Here is a 16,781-nt window from a genome sequence, read left to right as displayed (position 1 = left end):
CCAGGAGGCCACAAGAGGGAGACAAGGGACTGCAAAATGGAAAATAGGCATCCACCAACTTTACAGACAACTTCTCCTTGCTCCTACAACCTCCATCCTTGCACAGTTTGTTATTCTTCTAGGTAACATAGTAACAAATCCAAATTGCTGCTCTCTTTGTAGGCAAGCAAGGCTTTGTTGCAACTGCAATTCTTACTTCTTCTTGAAATGTAGGGACGACAGTACATTCCATCACATCCATCTAGTGTACACAGGTAGGTCCATTGTGGCGGGCAGGCGAGCGGGCGGGCTGCTTTATTGGCTGTTTGCTGTTCCCCTACTCCACTCCACTATTTGACTGTTGTGCTGCATCAATCAATCAATCAATCAATCAATCAATCAATCAATCAATCAATCAATCAGTGGCTGGCTCAGGTGCAGCTCTTTAACTTACCTAAAAGGGAGGGCGGAGAGAAGACAAGGAAGGTGAATGAGGTGTTCCAATGTGAAATGCCGGAAACACAGAAACACAGACGACACACAACAAGAGGTGGCAATCTATTCATTAATTGCATTTAATCAATGAGCTCATTATCACTCATGCATTGTCCAACAGGTGTTGAAATAATGGGATTAAAAGGGGAGATCCCTTCAGAAAGACAGAAACAATAGCAAAGACAAAAAACACTTTTGGAATCTGCTTTTAGTCAACACATAAGGAAAGGGTGCACCGGTCCTGGAAATACTGCAATACCAGGTCAATGCGTGGAGTGGACAGAGCAAGCTCTATTTCCATCTCCCTGTTCTAAAAATCCATTTAATATATGGTCCCCAGATAGGGGACGTATCAGATATTAAACTGATAAGAACAGATACTACACTTGATCTTAGCCAAAAGGCCGAGAAGCGATAACCCGAACGGGCCGCGCGTTGCCCGAGCCTGCCCGATACTGCTGTTCAGCCCTTGCAGCGATTCAGCCTACTTCTAGGCAATTCCATGGGGCCCTGCAGGCTCACACACTCACAGCTACACGGGAGGTGAATAAAGGCCGGAGAGGAAGCCAGACAGGATTTGCTTCTTTTGCTTTCACCACAATGCAGTGCTGAAAGAGGAGGAATCTACATAAAAACGCCTTCCTGGCAACGCACAAATGCCCTGCTGCAATGCAGATAAACACTGGCAGCGGCAGCAAGTGCATGCCCACAGCCACCCCTTGTTCCTTCACACCTTGTATCAGCTGTAATCCAGTCCAGTCCAGTGCTGCCTGCTGAGCAGCACTGACCAACACTGCCTGGGCCCAGGCTTTTATCTCTGAGGCCCCATTATGATGTCAGAAAGCTGGCTCTGGAATCCTGAGGGCTCCACTATGACACGTGCAAAGTTCCGTCTGAACTTTATATAAGACGGTGAGGCTCAGTCAGTCACTCAGTGTTGCCTGAGAGGGCAACACTGCAACAGCCGGCCGCCAGGCTGTCTTTTTTTTGCACAGCTAGTTGCCTCCAGGAGGCCACAAGAGGGAGACAAGGGACTGCAAAATGGAAAATAGGCATCCACCAACTTTACAGACAACTTCTCCTTGCTCCTACAACCTCCATCCTTGCACAGTTTGTTATTCTTCTAGGTAACATAGTAACAAATCCAAATTGCTGCTCTCTTTGTAGGCAAGCAAGGCTTTGTTGCAACTGCAATTCTTACTTCTTCTTGAAATGTAGGGACGACAGTACATTCCATCACATCCATCTAGTGTACACAGGTAGGTCCATTGTGGCGGGCAGGCGAGCGGGCGGGCTGCTTTATTGGCTGTTTGCTGTTCCCCTACTCCACTCCACTATTTGACTGTTGTGCTGCATCAATCAATCAATCAATCAATCAATCAATCAATCAATCAATCAGTGGCTGGCTCAGGTGCAGCTCTTTAACTTACCTAAAAGGGAGGGCGGAGAGAAGACAAGGAAGGTGAATGAGGTGTTCCAATGTGAAATGCCGGAAACACAGAAACACAGACGACACACAACAAGAGGTGGCAATCTATTCATTAATTGCATTTAATCAATGAGCTCATTATCACTCATGCATTGTCCAACAGGTGTTGAAATAATGGGATTAAAAGGGGAGATCCCTTCAGAAAGACAGAAACAATAGCAAAGACAAAAAACACTTTTGGAATCTGCTTTTAGTCAACACATAAGGAAAGGGTGCACCGGTCCTGGAAATACTGCAATACCAGGTCAATGCGTGGAGTGGACAGAGCAAGCTCTATTTCCATCTCCCTGTTCTAAAAATCCATTTAATATATGGTCCCCAGATAGGGGACGTATCAGATATTAAACTGATAAGAACAGATACTACACTTGATCTTAGCCAAAAGGCCGAGAAGCGATAACCCGAACGGGCCGCGCGTTGCCCGAGCCTGCCCGATACTGCTGTTCAGCCCTTGCAGCGATTCAGCCTACTTCTAGGCAATTCCATGGGGCCCTGCAGGCTCACACACTCACAGCTACACGGGAGGTGAATAAAGGCCGGAGAGGAAGCCAGACAGGATTTGCTTCTTTTGCTTGCACCACAATGCAGTGCTGAAAGAGGAGGAATCTACATAAAAACGCCTTCCTGGCAACGCCCAAATGCCCTGCTGCCATGCAGATAAACACTGGCAGCGGCAGCAAGTGCATGCCCACAGCCACCCCTTGTTCCTTCACACCTTGTATCAGCTGTAATCCAGTCCAGTCCAGTGCTGCCTGCTGAGCAGCACTGACCAACACTGCCTGGGCCCAGGCTTTTATCTCTGAGGCCCCATTATGATGTCAGAAAGCTGGCTCTGGAATCCTGAGGGCTCCACTATGACACGTGCAAAGTTCCGTCTGAACTTTATATAAGACGGTGAGGCTCAGTCAGTCACTCAGTGTTGCCTGAGAGGGCAACACTGCAACAGCCGGCCGCCAGGCTGTCTTTTTTTTGCACAGCTAGTTGCCTCCAGGAGGCCACAAGAGGGAGACAAGGGACTGCAAAATGGAAAATAGGCATCCACCAACTTTACAGACAACTTCTCCTTGCTCCTACAACCTCCATCCTTGCACAGTTTGTTATTCTTCTAGGTAACATAGTAACAAATCCAAATTGCTGCTCTCTTTGTAGGCAAGCAAGGCTTTGTTGCAACTGCAATTCTTACTTCTTCTTGAAATGTAGGGACGACAGTACATTCCATCACATCCATCTAGTGTACACAGGTAGGTCCATTGTGGCGGGCAGGCGAGCGGGCGGGCTGCTTTATTGGCTGTTTGCTGTTCCCCTACTCCACTCCACTATTTGACTGTTGTGCTGCATCAATCAATCAATCAATCAATCAATCAATCAATCAATCAATCAATCAGTGGCTGGCTCAGGTGCAGCTCTTTAACTTACCTAAAAGGGAGGGCGGAGAGAAGACAAGGAAGGTGAATGAGGTGTTCCAATGTGAAATGCCGGAAACACAGAAACACAGACGACACACAACAAGAGGTGGCAATCTATTCATTAATTGCATTTAATCAATGAGCTCATTATCACTCATGCATTGTCCAACAGGTGTTGAAATAATGGGATTAAAAGGGGAGATCCCTTCAGAAAGACAGAAACAATAGCAAAGACAAAAAACACTTTTGGAATCTGCTTTTGGTCAACACATAAGGAAAGGGTGCACCGGTCCTGGAAATACTGCAATACCAGGTCAATGCGTGGAGTGGACAGAGCAAGCTCTATTTCCATCTCCCTGTTCTAAAAATCCATTTAATATATGGTCCCCAGATAGGGGACGTATCAGATATTAAACTGATAAGAACAGATACTACACTTGATCTTAGCCAAAAGGCCGAGAAGCGATAACCCGAACGGGCCGCGCGTTGCCCGAGCCTGCCCGATACTGCTGTTCAGCCCTTGCAGCGATTCAGCCTACTTCTAGGCAATTCCATGGGGCCCTGCAGGCTCACACACTCACAGCTACACGGGAGGTGAATAAAGGCCGGTGAGGAAGCCAGACAGGATTTGCTTCTTTTGCTTGCACCACAATGCAGTGCTGAAAGAGGAGGAATCTACATAAAAACGCCTTCCTGGCAACGCCCAAATGCCCTGCTGCCATGCAGATAAACACTGGCAGCGGCAGCAAGTGCATGCCCACAGCCACCCCTTGTTCCTTCACACCTTGTATCAGCTGTAATCCAGTCCAGTCCAGTGCTGCCTGCTGAGCAGCACTGACCAACACTGCCTGGGCCCAGGCTTTTATCTCTGAGGCCCCATTATGATGTCAGAAAGCTGGCTCTGGAATCCTGAGGGCTCCACTATGACACGTGCAAAGTTCCGTCTGAACTTTATATAAGACGGTGAGGCTCAGTCAGTCACTCAGTGTTGCCTGAGAGGGCAACACTGCAACAGCCGGCCGCCAGGCTGTCTTTTTTTTGCACAGCTAGTTGCCTCCAGGAGGCCACAAGAGGGAGACAAGGGACTGCAAAATGGAAAATAGGCATCCACCAACTTTACAGACAACTTCTCCTTGCTCCTACAACCTCCATCCTTGCACAGTTTGTTATTCTTCTAGGTAACATAGTAACAAATCCAAATTGCTGCTCTCTTTGTAGGCAAGCAAGGCTTTGTTGCAACTGCAATTCTTACTTCTTCTTGAAATGTAGGGACGACAGTACATTCCATCACATCCATCTAGTGTACACAGGTAGGTCCATTGTGGCGGGCAGGCGAGCGGGCGGGCTGCTTTATTGGCTGTTTGCTGTTCCCCTACTCCACTCCACTATTTGACTGTTGTGCTGCATCAATCAATCAATCAATCAATCAATCAATCAATCAATCAATCAATCAATCAGTGGCTGGCTCAGGTGCAGCTCTTTAACTTACCTAAAAGGGAGGGCGGAGAGAAGACAAGGAAGGTGAATGAGGTGTTCCAATGTGAAATGCCGGAAACACAGAAACACAGACGACACACAACAAGAGGTGGCAATCTATTCATTAATTGCATTTAATCAATGAGCTCATTATCACTCATGCATTGTCCAACAGGTGTTGAAATAATGGGATTAAAAGGGGAGATCCCTTCAGAAAGACAGAAACAATAGCAAAGACAAAAAACACTTTTGGAATCTGCTTTTAGTCAACACATAAGGAAAGGGTGCACCGGTCCTGGAAATACTGCAATACCAGGTCAATGCGTGGAGTGGACAGAGCAAGCTCTATTTCCATCTCCCTGTTCTAAAAATCCATTTAATATATGGTCCCCAGATAGGGGACGTATCAGATATTAAACTGATAAGAACAGATACTACACTTGATCTTAGCCAAAAGGCCGAGAAGCGATAACCCGAACGGGCCGCGCGTTGCCCGAGCCTGCCCGATACTGCTGTTCAGCCCTTGCAGCGATTCAGCCTACTTCTAGGCAATTCCATGGGGCCCTGCAGGCTCACACACTCACAGCTACACGGGAGGTGAATAAAGGCCGGAGAGGAAGCCAGACAGGATTTGCTTCTTTTGCTTGCACCACAATGCAGTGCTGAAAGAGGAGGAATCTACATAAAAACGCCTTCCTGGCAACGCCCAAATGCCCTGCTGCCATGCAGATAAACACTGGCAGCGGCAGCAAGTGCATGCCCACAGCCACCCCTTGTTCCTTCACACCTTGTATCAGCTGTAATCCAGTCCAGTCCAGTGCTGCCTGCTGAGCAGCACTGACCAACACTGCCTGGGCCCAGGCTTTTATCTCTGAGGCCCCATTATGATGTCAGAAAGCTGGCTCTGGAATCCTGAGGGCTCCACTATGACACGTGCAAAGTTCCGTCTGAACTTTATATAAGACGGTGAGGCTCAGTCAGTCTCTCAGTGTTGCCTGAGAGGGCAACACTGCAACAGCCGGCCGCCAGGCTGTCTTTTTTTTGCACAGCTAGTTGCCTCCAGGAGGCCACAAGAGGGAGACAAGGGACTGCAAAATGGAAAATAGGCATCCACCAACTTTACAGACAACTTCTCCTTGCTCCTACAACCTCCATCCTTGCACAGTTTGTTATTCTTCTAGGTAACATAGTAACAAATCCAAAATGTCTGCTCTCTTTGTAGGCAAGCAAGGCTTTGTTGCAACTGCAATTCTTACTTCTTCTTGAAATGTAGGGACGACAGTACATTCCATCACATCCATCTAGTGTACACAGGTAGGTCCATTGTGGCGGGCAGGCGAGCGGGCGGGCTGCTTTATTGGCTGTTTGCTGTTCCCCTACTCCACTCCACTATTTGACTGTTGTGCTGCATCAATCAATCAATCAATCAATCAATCAATCAATCAATCAATCAATCAATCAATCAATCAGTGGCTGGCTCAGGTGCAGCTCTTTAACTTACCTAAAAGGGAGGGCGGAGAGAAGACAAGGAAGGTGAATGAGGTGTTCCAATGTGAAATGCCGGAAACACAGAAACACAGACGACACACAACAAGAGGTGGCAATCTATTCATTAATTGCATTTAATCAATGAGCTCATTATCACTCATGCATTGTCCAACAGGTGTTGAAATAATGGGATTAAAAGGGGAGATCCCTTCAGAAAGACAGAAACAATAGCAAAGACAAAAAACACTTTTGGAATCTGCTTTTAGTCAACACATAAGGAAAGGGTGCACCGGTCCTGGAAATACTGCAATACCAGGTCAATGCGTGGAGTGGACAGAGCAAGCTCTATTTCCATCTCCCTGTTCTAAAAATCCATTTAATATATGGTCCCCAGATAGGGGACGTATCAGATATTAAACTGATAAGAACAGATACTACACTTGATCTTAGCCAAAAGGCCGAGAAGCGATAACCCGAACGGGCCGCGCGTTGCCCGAGCCTGCCCGATACTGCTGTTCAGCCCTTGCAGCGATTCAGCCTACTTCTAGGCAATTCCATGGGGCCCTGCAGGCTCACACACTCACAGCTACACGGGAGGTGAATAAAGGCCGGAGAGGAAGCCAGACAGGATTTGCTTCTTTTGCTTTCACCACAATGCAGTGCTGAAAGAGGAGGAATCTACATAAAAACGCCTTCCTGGCAACGCACAAATGCCCTGCTGCAATGCAGATAAACACTGGCAGCGGCAGCAAGTGCATGCCCACAGCCACCCCTTGTTCCTTCACACCTTGTATCAGCTGTAATCCAGTCCAGTCCAGTGCTGCCTGCTGAGCAGCACTGACCAACACTGCCTGGGCCCAGGCTTTTATCTCTGAGGCCCCATTATGATGTCAGAAAGCTGGCTCTGGAATCCTGAGGGCTCCACTATGACACGTGCAAAGTTCCGTCTGAACTTTATATAAGACGGTGAGGCTCAGTCAGTCACTCAGTGTTGCCTGAGAGGGCAACACTGCAACAGCCGGCCGCCAGGCTGTCTTTTTTTTGCACAGCTAGTTGCCTCCAGGAGGCCACAAGAGGGAGACAAGGGACTGCAAAATGGAAAATAGGCATCCACCAACTTTACAGACAACTTCTCCTTGCTCCTACAACCTCCATCCTTGCACAGTTTGTTATTCTTCTAGGTAACATAGTAACAAATCCAAATTGCTGCTCTCTTTGTAGGCAAGCAAGGCTTTGTTGCAACTGCAATTCTTACTTCTTCTTGAAATGTAGGGACGACAGTACATTCCATCACATCCATCTAGTGTACACAGGTAGGTCCATTGTGGCGGGCAGGCGAGCGGGCGGGCTGCTTTATTGGCTGTTTGCTGTTCCCCTACTCCACTCCACTATTTGACTGTTGTGCTGCATCAATCAATCAATCAATCAATCAATCAATCAATCAATCAATCAATCAGTGGCTGGCTCAGGTGCAGCTCTTTAACTTACCTAAAAGGGAGGGCGGAGAGAAGACAAGGAAGGTGAATGAGGTGTTCCAATGTGAAATGCCGGAAACACAGAAACACAGACGACACACAACAAGAGGTGGCAATCTATTCATTAATTGCATTTAATCAATGAGCTCATTATCACTCATGCATTGTCCAACAGGTGTTGAAATAATGGGATTAAAAGGGGAGATCCCTTCAGAAAGACAGAAACAATAGCAAAGACAAAAAACACTTTTGGAATCTGCTTTTAGTCAACACATAAGGAAAGGGTGCACCGGTCCTGGAAATACTGCAATACCAGGTCAATGCGTGGAGTGGACAGAGCAAGCTCTATTTCCATCTCCCTGTTCTAAAAATCCATTTAATATATGGTCCCCAGATAGGGGACGTATCAGATATTAAACTGATAAGAACAGATACTACACTTGATCTTAGCCAAAAGGCCGAGAAGCGATAACCCGAACGGGCCGCGCGTTGCCCGAGCCTGCCCGATACTGCTGTTCAGCCCTTGCAGCGATTCAGCCTACTTCTAGGCAATTCCATGGGGCCCTGCAGGCTCACACACTCACAGCTACACGGGAGGTGAATAAAGGCCGGAGAGGAAGCCAGACAGGATTTGCTTCTTTTGCTTGCACCACAATGCAGTGCTGAAAGAGGAGGAATCTACATAAAAACGCCTTCCTGGCAACGCCCAAATGCCCTGCTGCCATGCAGATAAACACTGGCAGCGGCAGCAAGTGCATGCCCACAGCCACCCCTTGTTCCTTCACACCTTGTATCAGCTGTAATCCAGTCCAGTCCAGTGCTGCCTGCTGAGCAGCACTGACCAACACTGCCTGGGCCCAGGCTTTTATCTCTGAGGCCCCATTATGATGTCAGAAAGCTGGCTCTGGAATCCTGAGGGCTCCACTATGACACGTGCAAAGTTCCGTCTGAACTTTATATAAGACGGTGAGGCTCAGTCAGTCACTCAGTGTTGCCTGAGAGGGCAACACTGCAACAGCCGGCCGCCAGGCTGTCTTTTTTTTGCACAGCTAGTTGCCTCCAGGAGGCCACAAGAGGGAGACAAGGGACTGCAAAATGGAAAATAAGCATCCACCAACTTTACAGACAACTTCTCCTTGCTCCTACAACCTCCATCCTTGCACAGTTTGTTATTCTTCTAGGTAACATAGTAACAAATCCAAATTGCTGCTCTCTTTGTAGGCAAGCAAGGCTTTGTTGCAACTGCAATTCTTACTTCTTCTTGAAATGTAGGGACGACAGTACATTCCATCACATCCATCTAGTGTACACAGGTAGGTCCATTGTGGCGGGCAGGCGAGCGGGCGGGCTGCTTTATTGGCTGTTTGCTGTTCCCCTACTCCACTCCACTATTTGACTGTTGTGCTGCATCAATCAATCAATCAATCAATCAATCAATCAATCAATCAATCAATCAATCAGTGGCTGGCTCAGGTGCAGCTCTTTAACTTACCTAAAAGGGAGGGCGGAGAGAAGACAAGGAAGGTGAATGAGGTGTTCCAATGTGAAATGCCGGAAACACAGAAACACAGACGACACACAACAAGAGGTGGCAATCTATTCATTAATTGCATTTAATCAATGAGCTCATTATCACTCATGCATTGTCCAACAGGTGTTGAAATAATGGGATTAAAAGGGGAGATCCCTTCAGAAAGACAGAAACAATAGCAAAGACAAAAAACACTTTTGGAATCTGCTTTTAGTCAACACATAAGGAAAGGGTGCACCGGTCCTGGAAATACTGCAATACCAGGTCAATGCGTGGAGTGGACAGAGCAAGCTCTATTTCCATCTCCCTGTTCTAAAAATCCATTTAATATATGGACCCCAGATAGGGGACGTATCAGATATTAAACTGATAAGAACAGATACTACACTTGATCTTAGCCAAAAGGCCGAGAAGCGATAACCCGAACGGGCCGCGCGTTGCCCGAGCCTGCCCGATACTGCTGTTCAGCCCTTGCAGCGATTCAGCCTACTTCTAGGCAATTCCATGGGGCCCTGCAGGCTCACACACTCACAGCTACACGGGAGGTGAATAAAGGCCGGAGAGGAAGCCAGACAGGATTTGCTTCTTTTGCTTGCACCACAATGCAGTGCTGAAAGAGGAGGAATCTACATAAAAACGCCTTCCTGGCAACGCCCAAATGCCCTGCTGCCATGCAGATAAACACTGGCAGCGGCAGCAAGTGCATGCCCACAGCCACCCCTTGTTCCTTCACACCTTGTATCAGCTGTAATCCAGTCCAGTCCAGTGCTGCCTGCTGAGCAGCACTGACCAACACTGCCTGGGCCCAGGCTTTTATCTCTGAGGCCCCATTATGATGTCAGAAAGCTGGCTCTGGAATCCTGAGGGCTCCACTATGACACGTGCAAAGTTCCGTCTGAACTTTATATAAGACGGTGAGGCTCAGTCAGTCACTCAGTGTTGCCTGAGAGGGCAACACTGCAACAGCCGGCCGCCAGGCTGTCTTTTTTTTGCACAGCTAGTTGCCTCCAGGAGGCCACAAGAGGGAGACAAGGGACTGCAAAATGGAAAATAAGCATCCACCAACTTTACAGACAACTTCTCCTTGCTCCTACAACCTCCATCCTTGCACAGTTTGTTATTCTTCTAGGTAACATAGTAACAAATCCAAATTGCTGCTCTCTTTGTAGGCAAGCAAGGCTTTGTTGCAACTGCAATTCTTACTTCTTCTTGAAATGTAGGGACGACAGTACATTCCATCACATCCATCTAGTGTACACAGGTAGGTCCATTGTGGCGGGCAGGCGAGCGGGCGGGCTGCTTTATTGGCTGTTTGCTGTTCCCCTACTCCACTCCACTATTTGACTGTTGTGCTGCATCAATCAATCAATCAATCAATCAATCAATCAATCAATCAATCAATCAATCAATCAATCAGTGGCTGGCTCAGGTGCAGCTCTTTAACTTACCTAAAAGGGAGGGCGGAGAGAAGACAAGGAAGGTGAATGAGGTGTTCCAATGTGAAATGCCGGAAACACAGAAACACAGACGACACACAACAAGAGGTGGCAATCTATTCATTAATTGCATTTAATCAATGAGCTCATTATCACTCATGCATTGTCCAACAGGTGTTGAAATAATGGGATTAAAAGGGGAGATCCCTTCAGAAAGACAGAAACAATAGCAAAGACAAAAAACACTTTTGGAATCTGCTTTTAGTCAACACATAAGGAAAGGGTGCACCGGTCCTGGAAATACTGCAATACCAGGTCAATGCGTGGAGTGGACAGAGCAAGCTCTATTTCCATCTCCCTGTTCTAAAAATCCATTTAATATATGGTCCCCAGATAGGGGACGTATCAGATATTAAACTGATAAGAACAGATACTACACTTGATCTTAGCCAAAAGGCCGAGAAGCGATAACCCGAACGGGCCGCGCGTTGCCCGAGCCTGCCCGATACTGCTGTTCAGCCCTTGCAGCGATTCAGCCTACTTCTAGGCAATTCCATGGGGCCCTGCAGGCTCACACACTCACAGCTACACGGGAGGTGAATAAAGGCCGGAGAGGAAGCCAGACAGGATTTGCTTCTTTTGCTTGCACCACAATGCAGTGCTGAAAGAGGAGGAATCTACATAAAAACGCCTTCCTGGCAACGCCCAAATGCCCTGCTGCCATGCAGATAAACACTGGCAGCGGCAGCAAGTGCATGCCCACAGCCACCCCTTGTTCCTTCACACCTTGTATCAGCTGTAATCCAGTCCAGTCCAGTGCTGCCTGCTGAGCAGCACTGACCAACACTGCCTGGGCCCAGGCTTTTATCTCTGAGGCCCCATTATGATGTCAGAAAGCTGGCTCTGGAATCCTGAGGGCTCCACTATGACACGTGCAAAGTTCCGTCTGAACTTTATATAAGACGGTGAGGCTCAGTCAGTCACTCAGTGTTGCCTGAGAGGGCAACACTGCAACAGCCGGCCGCCAGGCTGTCTTTTTTTTGCACAGCTAGTTGCCTCCAGGAGGCCACAAGAGGGAGACAAGGGACTGCAAAATGGAAAATAGGCATCCACCAACTTTACAGACAACTTCTCCTTGCTCCTACAACCTCCATCCTTGCACAGTTTGTTATTCTTCTAGGTAACATAGTAACAAATCCAAATTGCTGCTCTCTTTGTAGGCAAGCAAGGCTTTGTTGCAACTGCAATTCTTACTTCTTCTTGAAATGTAGGGACGACAGTACATTCCATCACATCCATCTAGTGTACACAGGTAGGTCCATTGTGGCGGGCAGGCGAGCGGGCGGGCTGCTTTATTGGCTGTTTGCTGTTCCCCTACTCCACTCCACTATTTGACTGTTGTGCTGCATCAATCAATCAATCAATCAATCAATCAATCAATCAATCAATCAATCAATCAGTGGCTGGCTCAGGTGCAGCTCTTTAACTTACCTAAAAGGGAGGGCGGAGAGAAGACAAGGAAGGTGAATGAGGTGTTCCAATGTGAAATGCCGGAAACACAGAAACACAGACGACACACAACAAGAGGTGGCAATCTATTCATTAATTGCATTTAATCAATGAGCTCATTATCACTCATGCATTGTCCAACAGGTGTTGAAATAATGGGATTAAAAGGGGAGATCCCTTCAGAAAGACAGAAACAATAGCAAAGACAAAAAACACTTTTGGAATCTGCTTTTAGTCAACACATAAGGAAAGGGTGCACCGGTCCTGGAAATACTGCAATACCAGGTCAATGCGTGGAGTGGACAGAGCAAGCTCTATTTCCATCTCCCTGTTCTAAAAATCCATTTAATATATGGTCCCCAGATAGGGGACGTATCAGATATTAAACTGATAAGAACAGATACTACACTTGATCTTAGCCAAAAGGCCGAGAAGCGATAACCCGAACGGGCCGCGCGTTGCCCGAGCCTGCCCGATACTGCTGTTCAGCCCTTGCAGCGATTCAGCCTACTTCTAGGCAATTCCATGGGGCCCTGCAGGCTCACACACTCACAGCTACACGGGAGGTGAATAAAGGCCGGAGAGGAAGCCAGACAGGATTTGCTTCTTTTGCTTGCACCACAATGCAGTGCTGAAAGAGGAGGAATCTACATAAAAACGCCTTCCTGGCAACGCCCAAATGCCCTGCTGCCATGCAGATAAACACTGGCAGCGGCAGCAAGTGCATGCCCACAGCCACCCCTTGTTCCTTCACACCTTGTATCAGCTGTAATCCAGTCCAGTCCAGTGCTGCCTGCTGAGCAGCACTGACCAACACTGCCTGGGCCCAGGCTTTTATCTCTGAGGCCCCATTATGATGTCAGAAAGCTGGCTCTGGAATCCTGAGGGCTCCACTATGACACGTGCAAAGTTCCGTCTGAACTTTATATAAGACGGTGAGGCTCAGTCAGTCACTCAGTGTTGCCTGAGAGGGCAACACTGCAACAGCCGGCCGCCAGGCTGTCTTTTTTTTGCACAGCTAGTTGCCTCCAGGAGGCCACAAGAGGGAGACAAGGGACTGCAAAATGGAAAATAGGCATCCACCAACTTTACAGACAACTTCTCCTTGCTCCTACAACCTCCATCCTTGCACAGTTTGTTATTCTTCTAGGTAACATAGTAACAAATCCAAATTGCTGCTCTCTTTGTAGGCAAGCAAGGCTTTGTTGCAACTGCAATTCTTACTTCTTCTTGAAATGTAGGGACGACAGTACATTCCATCACATCCATCTAGTGTACACAGGTAGGTCCATTGTGGCGGGCAGGCGAGCGGGCGGGCTGCTTTATTGGCTGTTTGCTGTTCCCCTACTCCACTCCACTATTTGACTGTTGTGCTGCATCAATCAATCAATCAATCAATCAATCAATCAATCAATCAATCAATCAATCAATCAATCAATCAATCAATCAGTGGCTGGCTCAGGTGCAGCTCTTTAACTTACCTAAAAGGGAGGGCGGAGAGAAGACAAGGAAGGTGAATGAGGTGTTCCAATGTGAAATGCCGGAAACACAGAAACACAGACGACACACAACAAGAGGTGGCAATCTATTCATTAATTGCATTTAATCAATGAGCTCATTATCACTCATGCATTGTCCAACAGGTGTTGAAATAATGGGATTAAAAGGGGAGATCCCTTCAGAAAGACAGAAACAATAGCAAAGACAAAAAACACTTTTGGAATCTGCTTTTAGTCAACACATAAGGAAAGGGTGCACCGGTCCTGGAAATACTGCAATACCAGGTCAATGCGTGGAGTGGACAGAGCAAGCTCTATTTCCATCTCCCTGTTCTAAAAATCCATTTAATATATGGTCCCCAGATAGGGGACGTATCAGATATTAAACTGATAAGAACAGATACTACACTTGATCTTAGCCAAAAGGCCGAGAAGCGATAACCCGAACGGGCCGCGCGTTGCCCGAGCCTGCCCGATACTGCTGTTCAGCCCTTGCAGCGATTCAGCCTACTTCTAGGCAATTCCATGGGGCCCTGCAGGCTCACACACTCACAGCTACACGGGAGGTGAATAAAGGCCGGAGAGGAAGCCAGACAGGATTTGCTTCTTTTGCTTGCACCACAATGCAGTGCTGAAAGAGGAGGAATCTACATAAAAACGCCTTCCTGGCAACGCCCAAATGCCCTGCTGCCATGCAGATAAACACTGGCAGCGGCAGCAAGTGCATGCCCACAGCCACCCCTTGTTCCTTCACACCTTGTATCAGCTGTAATCCAGTCCAGTCCAGTGCTGCCTGCTGAGCAGCACTGACCAACACTGCCTGGGCCCAGGCTTTTATCTCTGAGGCCCCATTATGATGTCAGAAAGCTGGCTCTGGAATCCTGAGGGCTCCACTATGACACGTGCAAAGTTCCGTCTGAACTTTATATAAGACGGTGAGGCTCAGTCAGTCACTCAGTGTTGCCTGAGAGGGCAACACTGCAACAGCCGGCCGCCAGGCTGTCTTTTTTTTGCACAGCTAGTTGCCTCCAGGAGGCCACAAGAGGGAGACAAGGGACTGCAAAATGGAAAATAGGCATCCACCAACTTTACAGACAACTTCTCCTTGCTCCTACAACCTCCATCCTTGCATAGTTTGTTATTCTTCTAGGTAACATAGTAACAAATCCAAATTGCTGCTCTCTTTGTAGGCAAGCAAGGCTTTGTTGCAACTGCAATTCTTACTTCTTCTTGAAATGTAGGGACGACAGTACATTCCATCACATCCATCTAGTGTACACAGGTAGGTCCATTGTGGCGGGCAGGCGAGCGGGCGGGCTGCTTTATTGGCTGTTTGCTGTTCCCCTACTCCACTCCACTATTTGACTGTTGTGCTGCATCAATCAATCAATCAATCAATCAATCAATCAATCAATCAGTGGCTGGCTCAGGTGCAGCTCTTTAACTTACCTAAAAGGGAGGGCGGAGAGAAGACAAGGAAGGTGAATGAGGTGTTCCAATGTGAAATGCCGGAAACACAGAAACACAGACGACACACAACAAGAGGTGGCAATCTATTCATTAATTGCATTTAATCAATGAGCTCATTATCACTCATGCATTGTCCAACAGGTGTTGAAATAATGGGATTAAAAGGGGAGATCCCTTCAGAAAGACAGAAACAATAGCAAAGACAAAAAACACTTTTGGAATCTGCTTTTAGTCAACACATAAGGAAAGGGTGCACCGGTCCTGGAAATACTGCAATACCAGGTCAATGCGTGGAGTGGACAGAGCAAGCTCTATTTCCATCTCCCTGTTCTAAAAATCCATTTAATATATGGTCCCCAGATAGGGGACGTATCAGATATTAAACTGATAAGAACAGATACTACACTTGATCTTAGCCAAAAGGCCGAGAAGCGATAACCCGAACGGGCCGCGCGTTGCCCGAGCCTGCCCGATACTGCTGTTCAGCCCTTGCAGCGATTCAGCCTACTTCTAGGCAATTCCATGGGGCCCTGCAGGCTCACACACTCACAGCTACACGGGAGGTGAATAAAGGCCGGAGAGGAAGCCAGACAGGATTTGCTTCTTTTGCTTGCACCACAATGCAGTGCTGAAAGAGGAGGAATCTACATAAAAACGCCTTCCTGGCAACGCCCAAATGCCCTGCTGCCATGCAGATAAACACTGGCAGCGGCAGCAAGTGCATGCCCACAGCCACCCCTTGTTCCTTCACACCTTGTATCAGCTGTAATCCAGTCCAGTCCAGTGCTGCCTGCTGAGCAGCACTGACCAACACTGCCTGGGCCCAGGCTTTTATCTCTGAGGCCCCATTATGATGTCAGAAAGCTGGCTCTGGAATCCTGAGGGCTCCACTATGACACGTGCAAAGTTCCGTCTGAACTTTATATAAGACGGTGAGGCTCAGTCAGTCACTCAGTGTTGCCTGAGAGGGCAACACTGCAACAGCCGGCCGCCAGGCTGTCTTTTTTTTGCACAGCTAGTTGCCTCCAGGAGGCCACAAGAGGGAGACAAGGGACTGCAAAATGGAAAATAGGCATCCACCAACTTTACAGACAACTTCTCCTTGCTCCTACAACCTCCATCCTTGCACAGTTTGTTATTCTTCTAGGTAACATAGTAACAAATCCAAATTGCTGCTCTCTTTGTAGGCAAGCAAGGCTTTGTTGCAACTGCAATTCTTACTTCTTCTTGAAATGTAGGGACGACAGTACATTCCATCACATCCATCTAGTGTACACAGGTACGTCCATTGTGGCGGGCAGGCGAGCGGGCGGGCTGCTTTATTGGCTGTTTGCTGTTCCCCTACTCCACTCCACTATTTGACTGTTGTGCTGCATCAATCAATCAATCAATCAATCAATCAATCAATCAATCAATCAATCAATCAGTGGCTGGCTCAGGTGCAGCTCTTTAACTTACCTAAAAGGGAGGGCGGAGAGAAGACAAGGAAGGTGAATGAGGTGTTCCAATGTGAAATGCCGGAAACACA

The 16,781-nt window shown here is 47.7% G+C and overlaps 11 non-coding genes across 11 annotated transcripts; all 11 read right to left on the bottom strand.

Moving 5' to 3' along the window:
* Positions 1–699: 699 nt before the first annotated feature.
* Positions 700–890, bottom strand: LOC142718306 (U2 spliceosomal RNA). Its single transcript, XR_012872436.1, has one exon. It is a non-coding gene; the product is annotated as a U2 spliceosomal RNA (small nuclear RNA).
* A 1,280-nt stretch (positions 891–2,170) lies between these two features.
* LOC142718305 (U2 spliceosomal RNA) lies at positions 2,171–2,361 on the bottom strand. The gene has a single exon (XR_012872435.1). It is a non-coding gene; the product is annotated as a U2 spliceosomal RNA (small nuclear RNA).
* A 1,284-nt stretch (positions 2,362–3,645) lies between these two features.
* Positions 3,646–3,836, bottom strand: LOC142718303 (U2 spliceosomal RNA). The gene has a single exon (XR_012872433.1). It is a non-coding gene; the product is annotated as a U2 spliceosomal RNA (small nuclear RNA).
* Positions 3,837–5,124: 1,288 nt separating this feature from the next.
* Positions 5,125–5,315, bottom strand: LOC142718302 (U2 spliceosomal RNA). The gene has a single exon (XR_012872432.1). It is a non-coding gene; the product is annotated as a U2 spliceosomal RNA (small nuclear RNA).
* Positions 5,316–6,612: 1,297 nt separating this feature from the next.
* LOC142718301 (U2 spliceosomal RNA) lies at positions 6,613–6,803 on the bottom strand. Its single transcript, XR_012872431.1, has one exon. It is a non-coding gene; the product is annotated as a U2 spliceosomal RNA (small nuclear RNA).
* A 1,284-nt stretch (positions 6,804–8,087) lies between these two features.
* Positions 8,088–8,278, bottom strand: LOC142718300 (U2 spliceosomal RNA). Its single transcript, XR_012872430.1, has one exon. It is a non-coding gene; the product is annotated as a U2 spliceosomal RNA (small nuclear RNA).
* Positions 8,279–9,566: 1,288 nt separating this feature from the next.
* LOC142718261 (U2 spliceosomal RNA) lies at positions 9,567–9,757 on the bottom strand. Its single transcript, XR_012872394.1, has one exon. It is a non-coding gene; the product is annotated as a U2 spliceosomal RNA (small nuclear RNA).
* Positions 9,758–11,053: 1,296 nt separating this feature from the next.
* LOC142718299 (U2 spliceosomal RNA) lies at positions 11,054–11,244 on the bottom strand. Its single transcript, XR_012872429.1, has one exon. It is a non-coding gene; the product is annotated as a U2 spliceosomal RNA (small nuclear RNA).
* Positions 11,245–12,532: 1,288 nt separating this feature from the next.
* Positions 12,533–12,723, bottom strand: LOC142718297 (U2 spliceosomal RNA). The gene has a single exon (XR_012872428.1). It is a non-coding gene; the product is annotated as a U2 spliceosomal RNA (small nuclear RNA).
* Positions 12,724–14,031: 1,308 nt separating this feature from the next.
* On the bottom strand, positions 14,032–14,222 carry LOC142718296 (U2 spliceosomal RNA). Its single transcript, XR_012872427.1, has one exon. It is a non-coding gene; the product is annotated as a U2 spliceosomal RNA (small nuclear RNA).
* A 1,276-nt stretch (positions 14,223–15,498) lies between these two features.
* Positions 15,499–15,689, bottom strand: LOC142718295 (U2 spliceosomal RNA). Its single transcript, XR_012872426.1, has one exon. It is a non-coding gene; the product is annotated as a U2 spliceosomal RNA (small nuclear RNA).
* Positions 15,690–16,781: the final 1,092 nt, after the last annotated feature.

The sequence above is a fragment of the Rhinoderma darwinii genome, unplaced genomic scaffold (genome assembly GCF_050947455.1).
Source record: "Rhinoderma darwinii isolate aRhiDar2 unplaced genomic scaffold, aRhiDar2.hap1 Scaffold_461, whole genome shotgun sequence".
Classification (NCBI taxonomy): Eukaryota; Metazoa; Chordata; class Amphibia; order Anura; family Rhinodermatidae; genus Rhinoderma; species Rhinoderma darwinii.
Note: the sequence above shows the minus strand (reverse complement) of the source record. Positions and strands in the feature narration are given on the sequence as shown.